Source organism: Microcebus murinus, chromosome X (assembly GCF_040939455.1).
Source record: "Microcebus murinus isolate Inina chromosome X, M.murinus_Inina_mat1.0, whole genome shotgun sequence".
Lineage (NCBI taxonomy): Eukaryota > Metazoa > Chordata > Mammalia > Primates > Cheirogaleidae > Microcebus > Microcebus murinus.
In genome coordinates this window covers 8413538-8435705 of record NC_134136.1, presented here as the reverse complement: position 1 = coordinate 8435705, position 22168 = coordinate 8413538, and the positions used below count along the sequence as shown (strand labels likewise).

Here is a 22168-nt window from a genome sequence, read left to right as displayed (position 1 = left end):
ATATGGCAGATATGTTCTCTTCTAGTGCCCTCTGGATGAATGGCAAGGGAAGGGAGATATACACTTGAGAATGTTTTGATAGATGGATCAGTTCCATTGTGACTTCTCTGGTGGAATATATTCAATAAGTCAGATTCTTCTCTGCAAATCTGTCATTATATTATTTGGGGCAGGACAGAAGAGCCACAGAGTCTGTTGTCTTCAAGTTGTCTCTCACGTCCTAAAACAGCTCTATATACCCTGTTCATGCACTGTTCACCATCTTCCACCCCCTCCACAACACTCACACTTTTTTCTCATTTATCCCCTGCGATGTAAGACAGGTCTGATGGATGTGTTCTTGCAGGATAATATCTTTCACAGAAACTTTATCATAGAAGTCATTGGCCAGGTCTTCTGCCTCTCTATCCGGTTTGCTGGCAGAATTGCTGAGGTTTCCAATGTTACTGTCCACTTGAGACTTTAGCCTGTAGGGCAGGATTGGGAAGCAGCTTTTCTTAGCAGAAATACTGCTGACAGTATAGGCATTAGGAAACACTTTGCTGGGAAATCATCAGTGAAGAAAAGGGTATGTTCTTATGATCAAAAACAATTGCAAATAGTCACTTTTCCCAAAAGGTACATTGTACTATTTCTTGGATTGTTACATTGTGGGGGTGGCAGTTGGAGTGGGGGGTGGAGGTAGGATGAGTAACACTTTTGGAGCATAAAGCTCAAAAGCTCAGTGGAAATGCTACATTCTTTCCATTTTATGTCTAGTTGAGACTATATTAAAGAGAATAAAAAATAAAAACTACCCAAAGAAACTCCCCCTAGAACACTTTCAATTGTGCTACCTTGTAAAGGGATCTAATAAAAGTCAAAATTTAATCTCTCCATCTCTCCTTTATGACAAAATCATGGCTTTTGTTTTTGTTTTTTTCTTCCTATGGTGGGACAAGTTTCTATGAACTTAAAGAGAAATATAGAATACTCAATTAGACTCCTATTAAGTTTCCTTCCTTTTTGCTTACTGTCTTTCACCTTAGGTTAGTGGAGACATCCTGGGAGTACTTTTTAATAGCTATAAAATAATGTAGAAACCACAGAGTGAAGTGATTGAGTGTAGACCCTCAAAACAAATTGAGTTCAGATATTGCCTCAGCAACTTACTAGCTTTATGGCAATGGACAAGTCACTTAATCTTCCTATACCTTACTTTCCTCATCTCTACATCTCTAAAGTGGAGATAATAGCACCTACCTGTTAGGGTTATTGTGTAGACTAAATCTCTCTCTCTCACTTTCTGTCTCTGCCTCCTTTCTTCCCTCCCTCCCTCCCTTCCTCTCCTCCTCCTCCTCCTCCTCCTTCTTCTTCTCTCTCTTTCTCAAACCATATGGAGGGTTCTCTCTCTGCCTCTCTTTCTATATAAATTAATTATAGTCATCAAAGTTGAGTGCATGTGGTGCTTAAGTGCACATATAGCAATAACATTCATCGGGTATTGGGCAGATGGAAGTGGGGAGGAGGGGATGGGTATACACACCTAATGGGTGTGGTGTGTACCATTTGGGGGATGGACATGCTTGAAGCTTTAACTTGGGTGGGACAAGGGCAATATATGTAACATAAACATTTGTACCCCCATAATATGATGAAATAAAAAAAATTAAAAGTTGAGTGTAGTTCTATTTGGAAGTAGGAAATAGATAGTAAGACCTCTGGTAACCCCCTTTAAATGAGGAATTATAGATCTCTTTGAAAAAATTCAGGCTGTTATATCTAGTAGTGCTCCTAGAAATTTATTCAATAAGAGTTATTCAGTAGTGATTCCTCTTTGAACACCTCAAATATTTCCACACTACCAAGTTCAGTACCTGCAACATAGTAATTTCTCATTATGCATTTATTGAAATGAGGAATGAATGAATTACTGAATTTTATATACTATCACTGAATTTCATATACTATCACAATTCTATCAGCTTTAAGGGTTTTAATAAATCTCTTTTGAGTACCAGTACATTCTGGTATTAGTGAGGACATAAAGTATGAGAAATACTATGTGGTATAGAGAAAGAATACCCAACTAGGAAGAAAAATCTCTAGGTTTCAGTCCCAGCTCTGCTATCTACTACTTAGGTACATAATCTTAGGTAAGTCACTGCATTTCTTAGGTCCTCATTAGTCTAATCTGTAAAATGAGGCTAATAATACTTTTAAAAAACTCCTTGCAATAGTATCACCTTATTTCTATTGGTAGGCCAGGTCCTATTAATCCATTTTTACAAAGAGGATAATTTTCAGGCCAGTTTGTGGGCAGCAAAGTGCCTATAAATTCATGGTAGATGGCTTTAGATCTCCTGTGTCAAGATTTGGAAGTTCAGGCAATTATTATTAAGCATCATAATTAGACTAAAAATTTAAAATATAAAGGTCAGTGTCTTAGTCCATTTGTGTGGCTGCAAAAGAATACCGGAGGTGGGATAATTTATTAAGAAAATAAGTTTATTTGGTTCATGGTTCTTCAGACTATACAAGAAGTATGACATTGGCATCTGCTTCTGGTGAGGGCCTTGGAAATCCTCCACTTATGGCAGAAGGTGAAGGGGAGTAGCATCACATGGCAAGAGGAAGAAAGAAAAAGAGGAAGATGTTCAAGGCTCTTTTCAACAAAATGGCACCAAGCCATTCATGAGGGATCTGCCCCCATGACCCAAACAGCTCCCACCAAGCCTCACATCCAACATTGGGGAACAAATTTCAACATGAGATTTGGAGGGGACAAATATCCAAACTATATGAATCAGATTTAGATAGGCCTGGTGATAAAAAACTTAGGAATGTCTAGAAGGCATAGAAAAAGTGCTAGACACTGTTGAAATTTGACAAATTCTAGGAATCTGGTGTATTCTTTATATAATCTAGCTATAAGTCCAAACCATAAGATATATGGTTTGCAAATAATTTTTCCATGTACAGCATTCTTGGCTATATTAGTCTACTAATGTTGCCACAGACTGGATAGCTTAAACCAGCAGTCCTCAACCTTTTTGGCACCAGAGACCAGTTTTATGGAAGATAATTTTTCCATGGACTGGGCGGGAAAAGGGTGGAGGTAGGGATGGTTTCAGGATGAGTCAAGTGCATTACATTTACTGTGTAGTCAGACCTTTCTGCTAATGATAATCTTTATTTACAGTTGCTCCCCAGCACTAGCATCACTACCTCAGCTCCACCTCAGATCATCGGGCATTAGATTCTCATAAGGAGCATGAAACCTAGATCCTTTGTATGGGCGGTTTACAGTACGGTTCACACTCCTATGAGAATCTAATGCCACCACTGATATGACAGGAGGAGGAGCTCCAGCAGTGATGTAAGTGATGGGGAGTGGCTGTTAATACAGATGAAGCTTTGCTCGATCACCTTCTGCTGTGTGGCCTGGTTCCTAACAGGCCATGGACCAATCCCCCTGGACGTTGGGGACCACAAGTTTATACAACAGGAATGTATTTTCTCACAGTTCTGGAGGCTGGAAGTCCAAGATCAAGGAGCCAGCTAGATTTGTTTCTCATGAGGCCTCTGTTATTGGCTTGCAGATAGCCATTTTCTTGCTGTGCCCCACATAGCCTTTTCTTTGTATGTGCATATTCCTGATGTCTATTTCTCTTTTTATGATAACATTAGTAATATTGGATGAGGGCCCCCTATGACCTTATTTAACCTTAATTACCTCTTTAAAGGTCCTATCTCTAAATATATTGACATTGGGGTTAGCACTTCAACATATAAATTTAGGGGGATACAATTTAGTCCATAACATTCTGCCCTACATTGCCCCCAAATTTATGTCATTTTCACATGTAAAATACATTCACCCTATCCCTACAGCCCCAAAAAGCTTAAATCATTCCAGCATCAATTCAATCCAAAGTCTCATCAAAATATCATATAAATCAGGTATAGGTGAAATCCAAGGTATGATTCATCCTGAGGCAAAATGACTCTCCAGCTGTTAACCTGTGGAACCAAGTTATATGATTCCAAAATATAATGGTGGAAAAACAGAATAAACATTCCCATTGAAAAAGGGAAAGATCAGAAAGATAAAAGGAGTGATGGTATCAAGCAAGTCCAATACCTAGCAAGGAAAATTTAATTGGATATCAGGGCTCAAGAACTATTTTCTTTGGCTTGATGCTCTGCCCTCTGTGCCCACTGGTGTAGCAGCATTGCCTTTGCCCCAGGCAGTAGCTTTGACCAGCTAGCTTTGTGTGATGAGGCTGAGAATCAGGTGGCAGCCATGCCTCTGAAGCACTGGATGGGAGTAGCCTGACCCTCCGAACCTGAGGAGGTGGCCCCACTCTCTGAAACAGAATGAGAAGACTTGACCCCTGGGACTGTGCTTTCTGAGCCTGTGGAGGGAGTGGCAGTGCTGCTGATCTCTGAATCACCATTGGGGTCATTCTCCTCTTTTCTTGAAGGATAATACACATTCACAATTGATTAGCTGTATTGTTCCATCTTGTAGAATTCAAGAGAATCAACATCTATCCTTCATTTCATCCTGTTTCTGTTCCTTTGAATTCAAACTGGCAGTGTTTCTGCTGTTATAATCCCATAATCTCTTTACCAAGTGATGGTGCAGCCACAAGCTTTGGTGTTTTCTCCAAAACATACTTTCTCATTTCTTGTAGTATATATTGGCTGAGAATTTTCCAAGTCTTTAGGTTCTGTTCCTTTTTTGGGATGTAAACTTTTTATCTAATAAAAAGTATTTGCCAGAAACCTTTCTCTTATACTATAATGAATGAAATATTCAAAACATTTGGATTTTAAAGGGCAAAATATAAGGAAACCCCATATTACTCTTACTTTCTTTTGCAGAATTTAGAGTTCATCACCAATACAATAAAACAAGAAAAATAAATTAACATAAACATTTTCAAAATAAAGATAAAATCATTGTTTTTGAAACTCAACAGCTCTTTTTTATATTTTTTTATTTTATTTCAGAATATTATGAGGGTACAAATATTTTGGTTACATAAATTGCTTGTGTGCTATTTGAGTCAAAGTTATAAGTGTCCCCATCACCCAGATAGTGTACATTGTACCCATTAGGTGTGAATTTACCCATCTCCTCCTCCCCCTTCTACCTGCTTGATTTCCAATGAGTGTTATTTCCATATGTGCACATAAGTGTTGATCAATTCGTTCCAGTTTAACAGTGAGTACATGTGGTGTTTATTTTTCCATTCTTATGATACTCAACATAGTGCTGACAGTCCTAGCCAGAATAATCAGATAAGAGAAGGAAATCAAGGGTATCCAAATAGGGAAAGAAGAAGTCAAACTATCACTCTTTGCTGATGATATGATCTTATATCCAGAAAATCCCAAATATTCTACCAAGAGACTCCTGGAATTGATAAACAAATTCTGCAAAGTCTCAGGTTATAAAATCAATGTACACAAATCATATATGCCAACAGCAGTGAAATCAAAGACTCAACACCTTTCATAATAGCAACAAAGAAAATAAAATACATAGGAATATATATAACTGAGGAGGTGAAAGAACTCTACAGGGAAAACTACAAAACACTGAAGAATGAAACAGCAGAGGATGTAAACAGATGGAAAAACATATCATGCTCATGGATCAGCAGAATCAACATTGTTAAATGTCTCCGCTACCCAAAGTGATCTACAGATTCAATGCAATCCCCATTAAAATACCAACATCATTTTTGCAAATCTAGAAAAAATAATTCTATTTCTCATGGAACTAGAAAGGCCCCATATAGCCAAAGCAACCTTAAGCAAAAAGAAAAAATTAGGAAGCATCAATTTACCAGACTTCAAGCTGGTTAACTAAAACTTCATTGCTTTGTTTTTATATCTTGAGCCACTGTGGTACCTGGCCTTTTACCTTTAGTTTTTGAATGATATTACACTGGTGGGTGTCTATTGTGCTGATCTATGTACAATGCAGTTTTGAGTACTTCCTGCAGGGCAGGTTTTCCCTTGACAAACTCCTTGTGTTTGCTTGTCCAAGAAAGTCTTTATTTCCCCCTCATATACAAAACTTAGTTTTTTAGGATGCAAAATTTTAGGCTGGCCATTATTCTGTTTGAGAAGACTGAGTATGGGGCCCTAATTCCTTCTGGCTTGTAAGGTCTCAGTTGAGAAGTCTGCAGTTAGTCTGATGGGTTTGCCTTTGTTAGTTACCTAATGCTTTCACCTTATGGCTTGTAGGAATGCCTCTTTTGTGTTTATTTTGGCCAGTCTGATGACTATGTGTCATGGTGTTTGCCTCTTTGTGATGAATCTCCCAGGAGTCCTTCAAGCTTCTTATACCTGGATATCTAGATAAGCCAGCAAGGCCAGGGAAATTTTCCTCGATTATTCCCTCCAATAGGTTTTCCAACCCTTGTATATTTTCTTCTTCACCCTCAGAAATGCCTATGATTCTTATGTTAGGCCTCTTTACACAATACCATATTTCTTGCAGGCTTTGCTTATTCTTCTTATTTCTGTGTTCTATCTCTTTGACTTATTTGTTTAATTCAGAGGTGTTGTCTTCAAGCTCTCAGATTCTTTCTTCTGCCTGATCTAACCTATTCTTAAGGATTTCCATTGCGTTTTGTAACTCCTTGAACAAATTTTTCATTTCCAAAAGTTCTGTTTGAATTTTCTTTAATAATTCAATTTCTTTAGTGAATTTTTTCATTCATTTCCTGCATTGTTTTTCTGGTTTCTTTGTGTTGGATTTCTCTTTATGCTGTATTTTGTTGAGCTTCCTTATAATCTGTATTTGAAATTACAGTTGTAGGAGAGCTCACTTGGCTTGAGGTCCTGCCCACCAGCTGAGGTCCAGAAGAAACCACAGAATAGGTGAAGGTGGAAAGGAGTGAGGCCTGCTCAAGACTGTTGGATTGTGGGTATCAGACAGTCTTGCCTCTACACACAGACTTTCTGGTTGGGTGGGGCCACTTTAGCCCCTCCCTGGCAGCTTTGACCAGAGGCGAGGAAGAGAACTTTGACCCCTCCTGAAGCAGATCCCTTGCCAGCATTTATGGAGCTTGAGGGCAGGCTCACCTAACCCAGACCTGTTGAGCCTCACTCTCCCACCTGCCTTTGCTGTGGTGGAGAATAAGGACTCACCTGGAAGTTCCAGGGCCTCACCCACCACTTGGGGCATTCAAGTGCTTCTTCTAAGGAACTAGAGCTGATCACAGGACCCAAAAACAACATTGCAGCTTGTTCCTTCCAGCAAGAACCACATATGACAGGGAGATCAATTTGCATGCCTTTTACTGCATTTACTACATTTACATTACAGTGTATGGGGTTGATTCTCACCCAGAAGCACTACCTACTGGCTCAGAGATTAAACAAGGTGTGTCATTATCTAAACAAAAGAAAATCCAAAAGTAAGAAGCAAGAGCTGCTCCATATGAGAAGGAATGAGCAAAAGAACTCTGGAAGTATGCAGAATCAGAGTGAAAGGACAACCCCAAAAGGGAACACCAGCTCTCTAGCAATGGATACCAACCAAAATCAGAACATTCAAATGATAGATGAAGAATCAAATACAGGCTCTGGAGTCACGCAGATTACCTGGGACCCCTTGGACTCCTGTGGCTCCTGCAGTCTGGTATTGAGTTGGGAAATGTCTGGGTGGGGATGAGCAAGACAGGACCAGAGGAGCTGAATCCACCGATGTGGATGACAAAGGCACACAGTGGGTAGAGAAGCAATATGGAGCCTGCATCCTGGCTCGGGTTTGTGGGGTGGGAGGCACCCCAGTGGGCCTGGGAGCCTGGTGCCCTGTCTAGAAAAGCTCCCAGCTCACTGGTGGCAGCAGTCTCTGGGCTCGTGTGGGTAGAATGTCTCTCCAGCAGTTCAGGAGCCCAGCAACAGTCTGAGATGCAAGTGAGCGAGAAACTAACCACTCCACTTACCCTTCTCATTGGTCTCCAAGCCTTTAGGGGGATAATCTTCACTGATGCCTTTCTCCTTCCAGTTTTGCTCTGAACCCTCTTCCCGTGGAATCTCCTGAAGCTTATGGTACCCTTCCTTCAGACCTTCATCTGATCTATGTTTGTCTGTCTGTTTGGTTTTTCTTTCATCTAAAACTTCTTCCTCTTACTGAGACACTCTGGTTGGTGGTGTCTCTGGTCTGCCACCTTGCTCTGGTTCCTCGTGATTTTTATTTTTAAAAACTTCAGCTTTAATTTCTATTTTCATAAATTCCCAGAGATGCAACTCATGTAAAACATACTTTTTAAGAGTGTTGAAGCATTCTGAGACCAAAATGTTTAAAATGTGCTGCTCCATGCCTTCCTTGACCATAGCTATTGAATTAAAAAAATCCTTCACCTCCAAGACTGGCACTGACCATGGATTCCCATATTTACCAATCCTGGCTACTTAGTTTAGTAGAGAAATCTTCTACTTTCCTGTCGGTATTGACCATAGATATAGTCCTTTTAATTTTTTTACTAAAAGAATGGGTCTATGCCCATGGCTTCAAATGCTATAGGTGCATTATTTATAAGTCTTTGACTTTTTGTTTACATTGGCTATGACAACATTGTTCAGGAGAGAAATTTTTCATTTCCTAGTTTTTAATGGTCAGAGCAGCTTTGTTCAGGAAAAACAAGTCTTCCAGGAAAATTTCCATCTGTTTTTGTGCAGTGTCTACAGTCACATTATTTACAAATTTTATAATATCATTTCCTTATCCCATTTACCTTAAAGATGCCTACCTCGATTATGAAAGTTTTCCACTTCTGTATATGTTCTGATTGTAGCAACTTCATTAACACAATTTATTTCATTTTCTCGGCTGTCACAGCAATGGCTATTTTGTTCATAACAGATGTCATCCACCCCTCACCCTTGCCTTCTTCAGCCATAGTTACTTTGTTAATGAAAAGTTGTACATCATTATGTCTGTGCTAGGTGTAGATTTTTTTTTCACTTTTTTTAAAAGAATGAAATAAGTCTTTCTGTTCTCTGACGGTCTCAGCAATAGTTGCTTTGTTCTCAAAACTAGGCACATCTACTCATTCTTGAAGAAAGTTTTTCCATATATTTTTTTGCATTAGCAATGATCACCTCCTCCAAAAGAGTATTCTTCCAGCCCTTATGTCTGCCTGGCTGTAGCTACTTTTTCATTCAAGAAATCTTCTAACACCCTATTTAAACCTGTCATAGCTGGCCACCTTGTTCATGAAAGATATCTTTCATCTTTCTTTGGCAATATCCATGGACAATGTATTTAGAAAACATGTCTTCTATCTTCAACATCTTGATCTTCACTAGACACAGCAAATTTATTAACAAAAGAATTCTTTTTCACATGTCTGCAAGAGATTTGTCTATCTTATTTGGGAAAAAATCTTCTGTATTCATGTTCCTACTGAAAAAGATTCTCTGATCCTTCCTCTCACCCCCTACCCACACCTCCCACACTCCACACACATTTTTTTCACCTGCTTGTTCTGCCCAAACCATGGCTTCTGTATTCAGGGAAGGAACTGTCAACCTTCCTACGTGTTTCAGCCATAGCTGTTGTGCTGTTAAAAGAAATCTCCTTTCTCCCTCTTTGACCTGACCATGGCTAGTTTTTTCACTAAATAAGTCTCCTACTTCTCTGCATAGGAAGTATAGTAAAGTGATCAGGATCAGAATGTATGCAGGAATACTTTTTGGATTTGAATTATGGCTCTACCACTTACTAGCTGTATAGCCTTGAACAATTAATTTAATTGCCCCATGCCTCAGTTTCCCATATATAAGGTAGGGATAATAATAACAGTAACCATAATACATGCCCCACAAGGTTGTTTTCAAGATTAAACACAGTAATGTATGCAAAACATTGAAAACACATAGTAAGTGCTAGAATTGTTACATAGTATTATTTTTGCATATTATATATATTATTCCAAATCAATAAGAAAGGGAAAAATATACAAAGAGCTCCAGCCACAAGTGCTTTTGTACATGAATAATTATTCAACTTCCCATGCCTATAATGTTCATGGGTACATTTTTTATCAAAAAGTATTTGCTGTTATTCCATGCATTGGCCATGGCTATCTTGTTTAGGAAAGAAGTCTTTCACCTCTTTGTCAGTACCATTGGTGATGCTTTGCTCACAAAAGATGTTTGCTTTTTAGTCTATACTAGCTATGTCTCCTTTGTTCACAAAATAAAGCTTTGGTCTCCCAAATTGTACTAACCAGAGCTTCACAAAATAAGTCTCCCATTGCCCTGTTTACACTTACCACGTGGCTGCTTTGTTCAAGAAAGGAATGAAATCTTCCACTCATCTTGCCACTCTAGCCACTGTGTCTACTTTGTTCATGAAGAAGTCTTTTATCTCTTTGTCAGCATTTGCCATGGCCAATTTTCTACAAAAGAAGTCTTCTACTTTCAGTTTGAATACTTTTTTTTTGTGAAAGAAGCTTTATGTTTTTCTGCTTCTGTACCAGTCATGGCTACCTTGATTATAAAAGAAGTCTTTCACCTTTTCTCTATCCTGTTAATGGTCATCTTGTGCATAAAACAAATCTAACTCAATGGCTACCTTGTCCACAAGAATCATATTCTTTCTTCTCCTTTACAGGACAAGCCATAGCTACTTCATTCATGAAGAAAGTTTTCCACCACCATGGGATCCCCTGCTATCAGACCTTGACTACTGTGCCTAGTTTTTTTTTTTTTTTATTTCGGCATATTATGGGGGTACAGATTTTAAGGTTGTGCCTAGTTTTTATTTCTTGTTTCTATAGCATATTTGAATCCTGCCGATGATAGCTTCACATGTCCACATCTTTCTGCCTGTTGCCATATACCTGTAGACTAATGGCAAGATTATTTTGATCAAACTGGGTAATAAACTATGACTGCTGCTGTGTCTCCTAATGATAATCCAGCTGAGCTAAGGTCTTACTATCATGATATTCCATTTTATAAAAAAATAAATTTTATTATATATATTTGAGGTTTACAACATGGTGTTATAGAATACATATAGATAGTAAGATGGTTACTACAGTGAAACAAATTAACATATCTATCATCTCAAGTTACTTTTTTGTGACAAGAACAGCTAAAATCTACTTATTTAACAAAAATCCCAAATACAATATTAATTTATTAACTATACTCTTCATGTTGTGCATTAAATTTCTAGACTGTTCATCCTACATATCTGCTACCTTGATATTCCTTTTTATTAATAACAATTCACTGCACTTCTCTACCCTGAACATTCCCCTTCCAGAGTAATCATGATTGTTAATCCTGCTACCTCCTTTTTTCTCCTAGTTTCACCAATATCTTGATAGCATATAGAAAGACATATAAAGAATATTCTAATCATTATAAATTCCCAGCCAAGAACATCCAAGTGGAAGACTCCATTTGGTTCTCCTCCCTATGATTTTGAACTTATACCCATGCCAATTCATATGCACTTATTCTAGTTTTCATGCTTTATGCTTTACCTGATATGGTTCTCCACCATATATACTATGGTTGTCTCTGGCCCAACAAGGAAAATACAAGGATAACATAGAGTAGATATTATAATCTTGGTGAAACAGCGGCCAGTTTTGGATCACGAAACAATCATGGGAACTCTCCCTACTACCTCAGGAATGCACCGGACTTCATTAGCGTTTTCTATGGGTAACCCTGGAAAAACCCAATCTCTACCTAGGAAAGGGGATCTTGGGGATATATGTCCACCCCAGCTCAGCCCCTTCATCAGCCCGAACTTTCCGAGCAAACACAGCTATTGTAAAAAGTCAGCTGTGGGTGGAATGCTGTTAAGAATAATAATGTACCACTTCTGCCCAGACTTACTGCTCCTTATTTCCAATATTCCTGTACCTCTGAACCTCATTTGACTTCATACCTTGGCTTCTCATCTTCAACTGAGGCCCATTTAAAAGCTCGATGAATTTCTTTGGATGTGTGTATTTGGTTTGACTTTGGTACCTTCCTTCAGACCTGATGTTTGGTATTCCTACTCCAGATCTACACACCATAATTTCAGGTAAGATGCTCTCTTGATTTATATCTAATTATCTGAGTCATCTTTTTGCTGAACCCCCCTACAAAATGAAGTAACTAGAAGCTTGGATACACTGTACAAAGGAAAGATAATACTAACCTAATTGGGGAGGTACAAGTTAACTGTTGACCACTTCGGTATGGCGCTCACCCGCCACGAAACCTTGCCCACAGCTGGCACTCATAGTCCGCAGAATAGTTTGTGCTGTGCATTGACAACGAATCTGTTTTGCTCTTGTGTGATGACGAAAGTTTTAAAGCACTGAAAGCTTGTCTTACTTTACAGGCAGCTTTACTTGTAAATCAGAATAGGTAACATATACATATATGTTTTCATTATGTTATTTTTAAATGTTCACAATTTTATTTTGATAAATGAAAAATTAGAAAAGTCATATCACGGCTGTCAGCTAAAGTCGACGCTGGGCTGTGCGCCTTCAAATAACGGCTGTCGGCTAAAGTTGACGTGCGTGTTCATCTGTGGCTAGTGACTATAGTTGATACTCATACCGAAGTGGTTAAAGGCAAGAAAGAGCTAGAACAATCAATCTGTATCATTAGTTTCTTCCTTCTATAGACCCACAGACCCACTACAACACTTTTAATGCCAGTCTAACTCCATCTCTCAGAAAATAAAACTGGGAAATCCATATGGATTGGCTGCCTTATAAAAAAATTACAAATGCTATACAATTGAAAACTATCTATGATACATGATTCCTAAGAAAATTTGAAAGACTGGTGTTTCTAGAAATTGGACTACTAAGGGAAATGCTGAGAGTGGTCTGTTCTGTTCACAGTACATGGGAGGATATTTTTTTCAACTGGGCATGTGAGGATCATTCATGGTCTTTGACTACTATCTGGTTGTGTGTGTTTGTTTCACTCAGGTATTTCTGACCAGAGCTGCCACGCATTAACTTCACCATCAGTGAGCTTGCCACCACATTCTAACAAGTTGTCTAGGAACTGTCCATAAGCCAAAATCCCAAGAGTATCTGGACACCAAGCATCACTTCTACATACTTCTATAAATGCTAATTCTCTAGTAGCATGTCAAGGAAGTAAGTATGAAAAGGCCCTACTAAGTCCCTGTGTACATGTCCTAATTCAGAGACAATAAAGCTGAAACATAGGAGTCAGGAGTGTGTTGCAGGATAAAATGGAGCATATCTCAGGAACAGTGGAAAATAAATTCATATATGTGAGGTAGAAACCAAAGGGAAGTGTGTATAGTGCAGGATCATAGAAAACAACCTGGAAAATAGAGGTGCCAGTATAGAAAATTTCTGAATTTGGCTGAAATACATGAATATTTCTTAGGTGTCATTCTTTTTTTTTTTTTTTTTTTTTTTTTTTTTTTTTTTTTTTTTTTTTTTTTTTTTTTTTTTTTGAGACAGAGTCTCACTATGTTGCCCAGGCTAGAGTGAGTGCCATGACGTCAGCCTAGCTCACAGCAACCTCAAACTCCTGGGCTCAAGCAATCCTACTGCCTCAGCCTCCCAAGTAGCTGGGACTACAGGCACGTGCCACCATGCCTGGCTAATTTATATATATATATATATTTTTAGTTGGCCAATTAATTTCTTTCTATTTTTAGTAGAGACAGGGTCTCACTCTTGCTCAGGCTGGTTTTGAACTCCTGACCTCGAGCAATCCACCCGCCTCAGCCTCCCAGAGTGCTAGGATTACAGGCGGGAGCCACCGCGCCTGGCCTTAGGTGTCATTTTTAAGAGAGGAGATGTTCTCTGTGAGTGGTAGATTTTTACATGGAAGAATTAAATCTATTACTTTGTAGAATCTGGGAAGCTGTCATGGATTGACTGACACTTCTTTTATCTCTTTGGTTTTCTCTATTCTTCCTTTGTCCAAATAACATTAAGCCTCTGTTGTGGACTATGTTTTTGTGTTTTTTTTGTTTTTTTTTGTTTTCATAACAATGAGAGCAACACATTTATATAAGAGATGGGGCTTCAAAGTGTCAGCCATTTTAGGTATCACCTTTAGTTTAGGATTTTGTTTTGTTTCCAAGCTGTCATGAGAGTGGCATTTATTCTTATAAGCTCTGATAGTTGCTCTTTGAACTTTAGAAAGCTAGGACTCATGAAAGACTTTATAGGTGCTTTGTCACTTCCAGTAGGAGAAATCCTAGTATTTTAGTTGTTACTGAGACTCAAGATCCAACAAATTTCTTGAGAATAGGGTCACTCTAGATGAGATTGCAAATTTTAAAGTAAAGCTCTGTTAAAAGTCTTGTACATATATTGTGACTTTACTTTCTCTGGAGGAATAAGAGCCTGATTTGACAGTAGGAAGAGGTTTATATAGAAATACATTATTTAGAATATGATTTTGTTATTATCTACTGTAGAGGTAGATGCCAGAAGGGAGATTCTTGGTTATCAGATCAGAAAACCTATTGTAGGACACATGAGAGTCTTGGGGTTGGAATAACATAACAGCATGGCTCATCACTTATACCAGAAAGTATCCTAGTCTACACCTGAAAAAGAGGTCTGGATTCCAACCAGGAATTTGAATAATTGGATATAAGAAGACTGAAAAAATAATGGGATGGGGAGGGAGGAAGGAAGATTTTTTTTGTAAATATTTGGGGTGTTTAATTTATTTTGAGAGAAATGGTTGAATTGATAGAAGGGGGCTAGTAGTTTTAAATGTTAACGGGTGAACTATTATGATATTTTATGTTGATGTCATATGTTATTTGCTTTCGATGATGCCCTTTTAGAGTACAAAATGTATAACCTTTCCAGTGAGCTTGCTTAGGTGAGAAGTCATATTGTTAAATGTGAGGGGGGATATTATTAATATCAAAATTTATATTTCATATTGATGTTAGTATATTATTTTAACTATAATAATATTCATATTCTGAACAACCTATATTCTTCTCTGGTGAACTTTGTGGGAAGGGAGGGTTATTTATATGATTGGATGTGAGGGGGGGATATTTGTGGCATTTTAGAGTGATGCTATTATTTGCAGTGTAATGATGGTTGTGCAATGTATAACATCACTTAAGATTGGTAGATTGAGATGGGGTGTATATTTAGTACCTATACCAGTATCTGTTAGTAGAAAGCATTTAATAAATATTTGTTGATTGAATTAATGACTGATCAATTTAGTATTTTTTTTTTTTTGTCACAGGGTCTCACTCTGTCACCCAGGCTGGAATGTAGTGGCACAATCATAGCTCACTGCAGCCTTAAGCTCCTGGGCTCAAGTGATCCTCTTGCTTCAACCTCCTGCACATCTGGGGCTATAGGCACATGCCACTGTACCTGGCTGATTTTTCTTACTATTTTAGAGACTGGGTCTCACTATGTTGCCCAGGCTAGTCTCAAACTCCTGGCCTCAAGATATCCTACTGCCTCAGCCTTCTGAGTCCCTGGGACTACAGGCATGAGCCACTGTGCCTGGCTCAATTGAGTAATGATTTATCTGGTATTTCCTCTCTGTCTATATCTCTGGAAAGCCGATTGGAGTTTGCTATATGAATGGCAGGAATTTGGAGGAAGATTTGGGTATTCAGAATATGTACTTCAGAACTGTAAGACAGAGAGAAACCTGGTATTAAAATAGATTTTGGAGCTGCATCACTTTTGAAAGATGACTTGAACTAAAGCTACTGAAGAGACCAGATAACAATTAGGCATAGGATAACACCCTCTGAATTAAGGAAGAAGAAGTTAATGGTGGCGTTGTAGTGGATATTTTAAACTGATTGCTCTTACCTTCTCCAGGAAATGACACTCCCAATCTATATGATCATAGGAGTGGGTCCCCAGTGCCCATGCTTCAATATCACATTATTCCTATGGTCATAGTTGATTGTCTCAGGGTGGGCATCAGACTCAGCTGAGCTGTTCAGAGTCCCTTATCTGAGAATTTAGAATTGGATTGGAGGGAGAATAATTTTTCTGTCACCAAGCTTATTATATGTGTAGGAAGTATAACTCTTAACTTCACAGATAGATGTGAAAGCAATACCACATTGTTTTATTTTAGTTTAATTAAATCTGCCTCCAAATCTGCACCCTACTGAGCTGATGGGATATTAAATCCAAGCCATCCCTTCCCCTCCCCATAAATCACAGAAGAATATAAGAAGCCCGTATGGTGCTTTAATAATGGAGGCTACCAATGATATCCTTATTATCTATGCCTGCTTATTATCCTTGAAATGTGGTGGTTCTGTAGCTTCTGTGTCAACATTGGATGAGGTAACCCTGTAATATGCTGAAATAAAAAAAATTAAAAAGAGAAATATATACTTAGATGGAAGAAATAAGACCTGGTGTTAAATAGATCAGCATGGTGACTATAGTTAATATTATTCAATTGTACTTTTCAAAATAGCTAGAAGAAAATAATGAAAACATTCCTAGCATAAAGAAAAGATAAATATTTAAGGTAATGGATATCCCAACTACCCTAGTTTGATTATATAAATCTATCAAATGATCACATGTATCCCCAAACTATGTACATCTATTATATATCAATTTCTTTAAATTTTTTAATTAAAAAATAAAGATCCAACTTTAAAAAAAAGAAAAGAAAATGAAATACTGTAGGTATCTTCTGGTTCTAGTTCTAACTCTCCTGAGGCAAGAGAGCACAAGGGGTTTGACTACATTTTTGGAATGATGTACGACAAAATACATGGAAGAGAAAAACCCACAAATTAATGACTTAATAAATTGTACTGCTACATATGTCAATGTTAGAGCCATTGAGTAGGCATTTTAGCGGTACTCATAGGCTACTCTCCCCAGATCTCTGCAATTCCTCCTTTTCTGGTTACTACCCTGTTATAATTTGCAAAGCGGAGCCTAGAGCCACAGAAATGGGCCTCACTCAATGTGATGATCATTTTTATATGTCAGCTTGACTTGCTACAGTTCTCCATTATTCAGTCAAACACTAATCTAATTGTTGCTGTGAACGTGTTTTGTAGATGTGATTAAAGTTCATAATCAATTGATTTTAAGCAAGGGAGATTATCCAAAGTAATTTGGGTGATTCTTGCCAATCAGTTGGAAGAAGGCTTTAGGAGGAGAGAGGAAGATTCCCTGAAAAAGAATAAATTCTACCTGTGGACAACATCTTTAGCTTGTGCCCAAGAGCTTTGGCCTATCTTTTCTCATGGTCTACTGTATGGATTTTTGATTTGCCTAGCCAGTCTTCACAATCATGTAAGCCAACTCCTTACAATAAATCTCATAATATATATCTTACATATATTATCTATAATATATCTACATATATTACCTATAATATAACTCTTAAAGAGATAAATATACCTAATCCAAATTGGGCCAATAAGATTTACTCTCTTATAAAATTGTAATTTTGAACTTAGGGAGACTAAAAGTGGACAACTGCATCACTTTAATGGCAATGAATTAGAAACTCCTCAAAAGCTCAAAAACTCCTATTGCCAAGGTTCCAAAACTGATGTGGTACCTTTGATTTTGTGGCATACCATTTTCATTCTAATAAATTACATTTATTTTATTTTATTTTACTTTTTTGCCTAAGTAAGATAAAGTTTTCTAATTTTAATAACCTGACAATTATCAAAGGAGATACCTGGGATAGTACTACCTGTGGTAGTTTTCCTATAATGATAAAGTGTTATTTCTCCCTGATATGTTTCACTCAATTCTAACACCTAAATATGATTAAAACCAAACATCTAGAGAGTAATATGAATAATCAGAGTAATAATAAATGGAATTTCACCTAGAAGACAATTATAGGATTTTCTAATGAATATTGGAAGATATCTTAGAAGGAATATGTGATTATGGATTTTGAAGGTTCTCTACCAAGGGAAGCAAAAACATAATTTTGAATTTGCTTGACACTCATTCACTATGCTAGTTCAGGCTGCAGTCTGAGGTTCTCGTGGTTTTCTGAGTTAGCTTATGCAAAACAGGTCCTGATCTGGCTACTCTAGCTGCCAATGAGGGATCAAGAATGAGTTAAAATATTAGAGAGTGAGAAAATAAGGTGAAATAGGTAGCACCAAGGACTCATCCCTAACAACACCAAATAATTGAGCAAAAATCTGTCTGAATAAGCTTTGTAAGAACTCTGAAAAATTGGCAAAAGTTTATAGCAACCAAACAAATGATGAACCAAGAATAAGGCAACTTAAAAAAATTGTAGGAAAGCTTGGCAATATTTTTACTTGCTCTTATCCTAATGCCTCCTCAGCTTAGCTGTAGTCTTGAAGAAAGTAATCTGCATTCTCAGTGTAGGATCTGGTTCCTGGTTTTGGAAAGAGCACAACTCTTATTATCAAAGAATTGTGCTTCTCCTGGCCTGCCTGGTGGCTCCTGAAGGATTGATGCATGGGGCTCATTGCTGCTTCACCTATGTGGGAATCCACTCAAAGTGGAAAAGTGGCTATGCAGAGGGTATTCCTCAAAAACATTGTAAGCCAAATGAACAATATGCCACCTGGGGCAAAACATTACAATTGAGACTGTTACAGAAAAAAAAATTACTCATGATACTTGTTAAACACAGTAAGGCAGTTTTTTATTCAGGGGGACCACAACAATGGGATATTATAGTAGGGGAGGGAGATTGGGTTTAATTCCAAAAACAAGAGGGGCAAGTGGAGATTTATAGCCAAGGAGCAGGATGAGGGTCAGTGGACGGAAAATTACTAAGGAGAAATATCAGGGGTAAGGGGGATTCTGGCTAAGCCAACTTGACAGAATTATTACTGAAGGCAGTCCAGGGGGATAGGACGTTGACGATGGGGGATAAGAAATTAAATTAGATATCAAAGGTGAAGATTTTTTGCTAAACAGATCCAGTAGGATTCTTGCTGAAACTATACTAAGTGGGCAAAGCCATTAGACTAATGACAAAGCCTGAAGTTAGGGACTTTTTTTCTTTTTGACTAGAAAGAAGACTCAGTAGCCTGACTCAAGTTTTGCCAAAGGAGAGTCTTTGTCAAAGTAATCAATAGACATGTTCAAAGCCTGTAAGGAAAAATTGGAGAAAGTTTTCTTAGGAAATTAGGGCATTAAAAAGCATATACATATACTTGGGAATTTAGAAAGACATGTCCATACCCAAGACAGGACACAGTTCAGAAAAGACTTGAGAAGACCCTAAGTTTTCTACCTCTGGCTGATCTCTAGGCTCAGTACAATCAGTAGGGCAAGATAAAGCAGAGTTGTAAACACCTTGGTTAAGTGTTGAAGGAGTGCCCTAATACAAAGCCAATCTGCAATATGTGGAAGAGGTTTTTTTTTTTCTTTTTCTTTAACTTTAGGCATTCAAGAAAATCTTTGTTAAAAAACATTAGCTGACCACAAATTATAGGGAAAGAGACTTCAGACATTATATACAACAAAGAATACAGACTTTACAAAAATAGTTTTGAAAGTCACTAAACAAACAACTACCGCCCACAGAAAGCAACAAAAACAAACCCCAAGAGGGGGACACACCTAATTTCTCATCTTACCATATAATATTATTTTAAATGTCCAGATTTTAACAAAAAATTATGGGGCATGCAAATAAATAAAGTGTGGCCTATTTACAGAATAAATTAAATTTCCCTCAAGTACAGAAATTGGATTTATTAGAAAAAAATTAGTAAATCTTCCTTATTAAATATGCACAAAGAGCTAAAAGAAACCAGGAAATTGATATCTCAACAAATAGAGAATATCAATTAAGAGATAGAAATTATAAAATGGAACCGAACAGAAAGTCTGGAGTTGATAAGTACAATAATTGGAATTTAAGAATTCAATTAGACAAGTCAGCAGCAGACCTGAGCAGGCAGAAAAAAGAAACAAAAAACTTGAAGATAGGGCAACTGAGAAGTAGCCATCTAAGGAGCAGAAAGAAAAAAGAATAAAGAAAAAAAAAACAGTCTAAGAGACCTGTGTGACATGATCAAGTGTGCCAAAAACACATAATAGGAGTCTCAGAAGGAGAGGAGAAAGAAAAAGGGGAAGAAATAGTATTTTAAGAGGTAATGACCAAAACCTTCCCCAATTAAAAAAAAAAAAAACATGAATCTACCATTCTAATAAACATAATGAGTTCCAAAAAGATACATTTAAAGATATCCACACACAAAATCATGTGGAATCTTGAAAGCAACAAGAGAGAAGCAATTTATCATGTACAACAGAACCCCAATAAGATTAACAGCAAATTTATCATCAGAAACCATAGAATCCAGAAGGAATTGAGATGGCATCATCATAATGCTGAAAGGGGGAAAAAAACCTGTTAAGCAAGAATTTTATATCAAGCAAAACTATCTTTCACAAAATTAAGGAGGATTTAAAACATTTCAGATAAACCAAAGCTGAAAGGAGTTTGTCACTAGTAGACTTGCTCTGCAAGAAATACTAAAGGGAGTCCTTCAGGCTGAAATGAAAGGATATTGGACAATAACTTGAAGACATACAAGAAATCTGGAAAATTAGCTACACAGATAAATATAAAAATATAATTGTATTATATAGTATTACAGTACTATTGGTTTGCAATGCCTCTTTTTCTATAATATTTTAAAGAAAAATGCATAAAACAATAATTATCAGTGTATGTTAATGGATACCCAATATAAAGGAGGTAATTTTTGACAACAACAACATGAAGGGAGAGGGACAGAGCTGTATAGGAGCACGGTTTTATATATAATTGAAGCAAAGGTGATAAATTGGTATTAATTCAAAGTAAATTATTATAAATTTAATTGTATATTTGTATCTGTATAATTATACATATTATACATATGTAATATATATTACAAAAATAAATGTAACTCTCAAGGTAACAACTAAGAAAACTAAAAAATACACAGAAAAGTAAATGAGAAAGGAATCAAATTGTACATTATAATGTACTAAATAAAGAAAGGGCAGTACTGGAGGAAGTGAGGAACAAAGATATGTAAGAAAAATAAGAAACAAATAGCAAATAGGCAGAATTAAGTCCTTTTTTATCAGCAAGTAAAAGTAAATGGATACCATATCACACTCATTAGGATGGCTACTGTGATGGTTAATTTTATGTGTTGACTTGACTGGGCTACAGGGAGACCAGATATTTGGCCAAACATTATTCTGGGTGTTTCTGTGAAGGTGTTTTTAGATGAGATTGGCATTTAAATAAGTAGATTCAATAAAGCAGATTACCCTCCATAATGTGGATGGGCTTCATCCACTTAGTAGAAGGCCTGAATAGGGCAAAAATACTGACCCTTCCCTGAATAACAGAGAATTCTTTCTACCTATGGACTTCTAACTGGGATATTGGCTTTATTCTTGCCCTTGGACTTGAAGTGAAACATTGAGTCTTCCTGGGACTAGAGTCTGACAGCCTTTAGACTAGAATGAAACCATTGGTTCTGGGTTTCCAGGTTGCTGACATACCCTGATGATCTTGGGACTTGCCATCCATAATCATGTGAGCCAATTCCTTATAATAAATTATTTATATATGATTGATTCTGTTTCTCTGGAGAGCCCTGAAGAATACAACCACTATTCCTCCCCCAACCCCTGCAAAAAAAGAAGAAAATAACAAGTGATGGTGAAAATGTGGAGAAATTGGAACCCTTGTGCACTGTAGGTTAGAAAGTAAAATGGTGTGGCCACTATGAGAAACAATATAGTGATTCCTTAAAATATTTAAAACAATTATTATATACTCCAGCAATTCCATTTTTGGGTATATACCCATAAAAATTGAAAGCAGGGTCTCAAAGAGATATTTATATACCCTTGTTCACAGCAGCCTTATTCATAATAGCAAAAAAAGTGGAACAACACAAGTATCTACCAATGCAGTGTATACATACAGTAGAGTATTATTCAGCCTTTAAAAAGAAGGAAATTCTGACACATACTAATACATGGATGAACTTTGAAGACATTTTGCTAAGTGAAATAAGCCAGTCACAAAAATATAAACACTGTATGATCCCACTAATGTATCTAAAATCATTGAATTCATAGGAACAGAAAGTAGAATGGTGACTACCGAGGGCCAGGTGGATGGGGAAAAG

General features: G+C 37.2%; 1 long non-coding RNA gene across 4 annotated transcripts in view; it reads left to right on the top strand.

The window, feature by feature from the left end:
• The window catches only part of LOC105866151 (uncharacterized), a 75555-nt gene extending 60258 nt beyond the window's left edge, over nt 1-15297 (top strand). For 3 of the 4 annotated variants that reach the window (XR_012915994.1, XR_012915992.1, XR_012915991.1), the window contains 2 exons: nt 10628-13145; nt 15253-15297. This is a non-coding gene — a long non-coding RNA (uncharacterized LOC105866151). The remainder of the gene's footprint in view (nt 1-10627; nt 13146-15252) is intronic. The other variant, XR_012915993.1, reaches the window with a different exon arrangement.
• The last annotated feature ends 6871 nt before the right edge of the window (nt 15298-22168 follow it).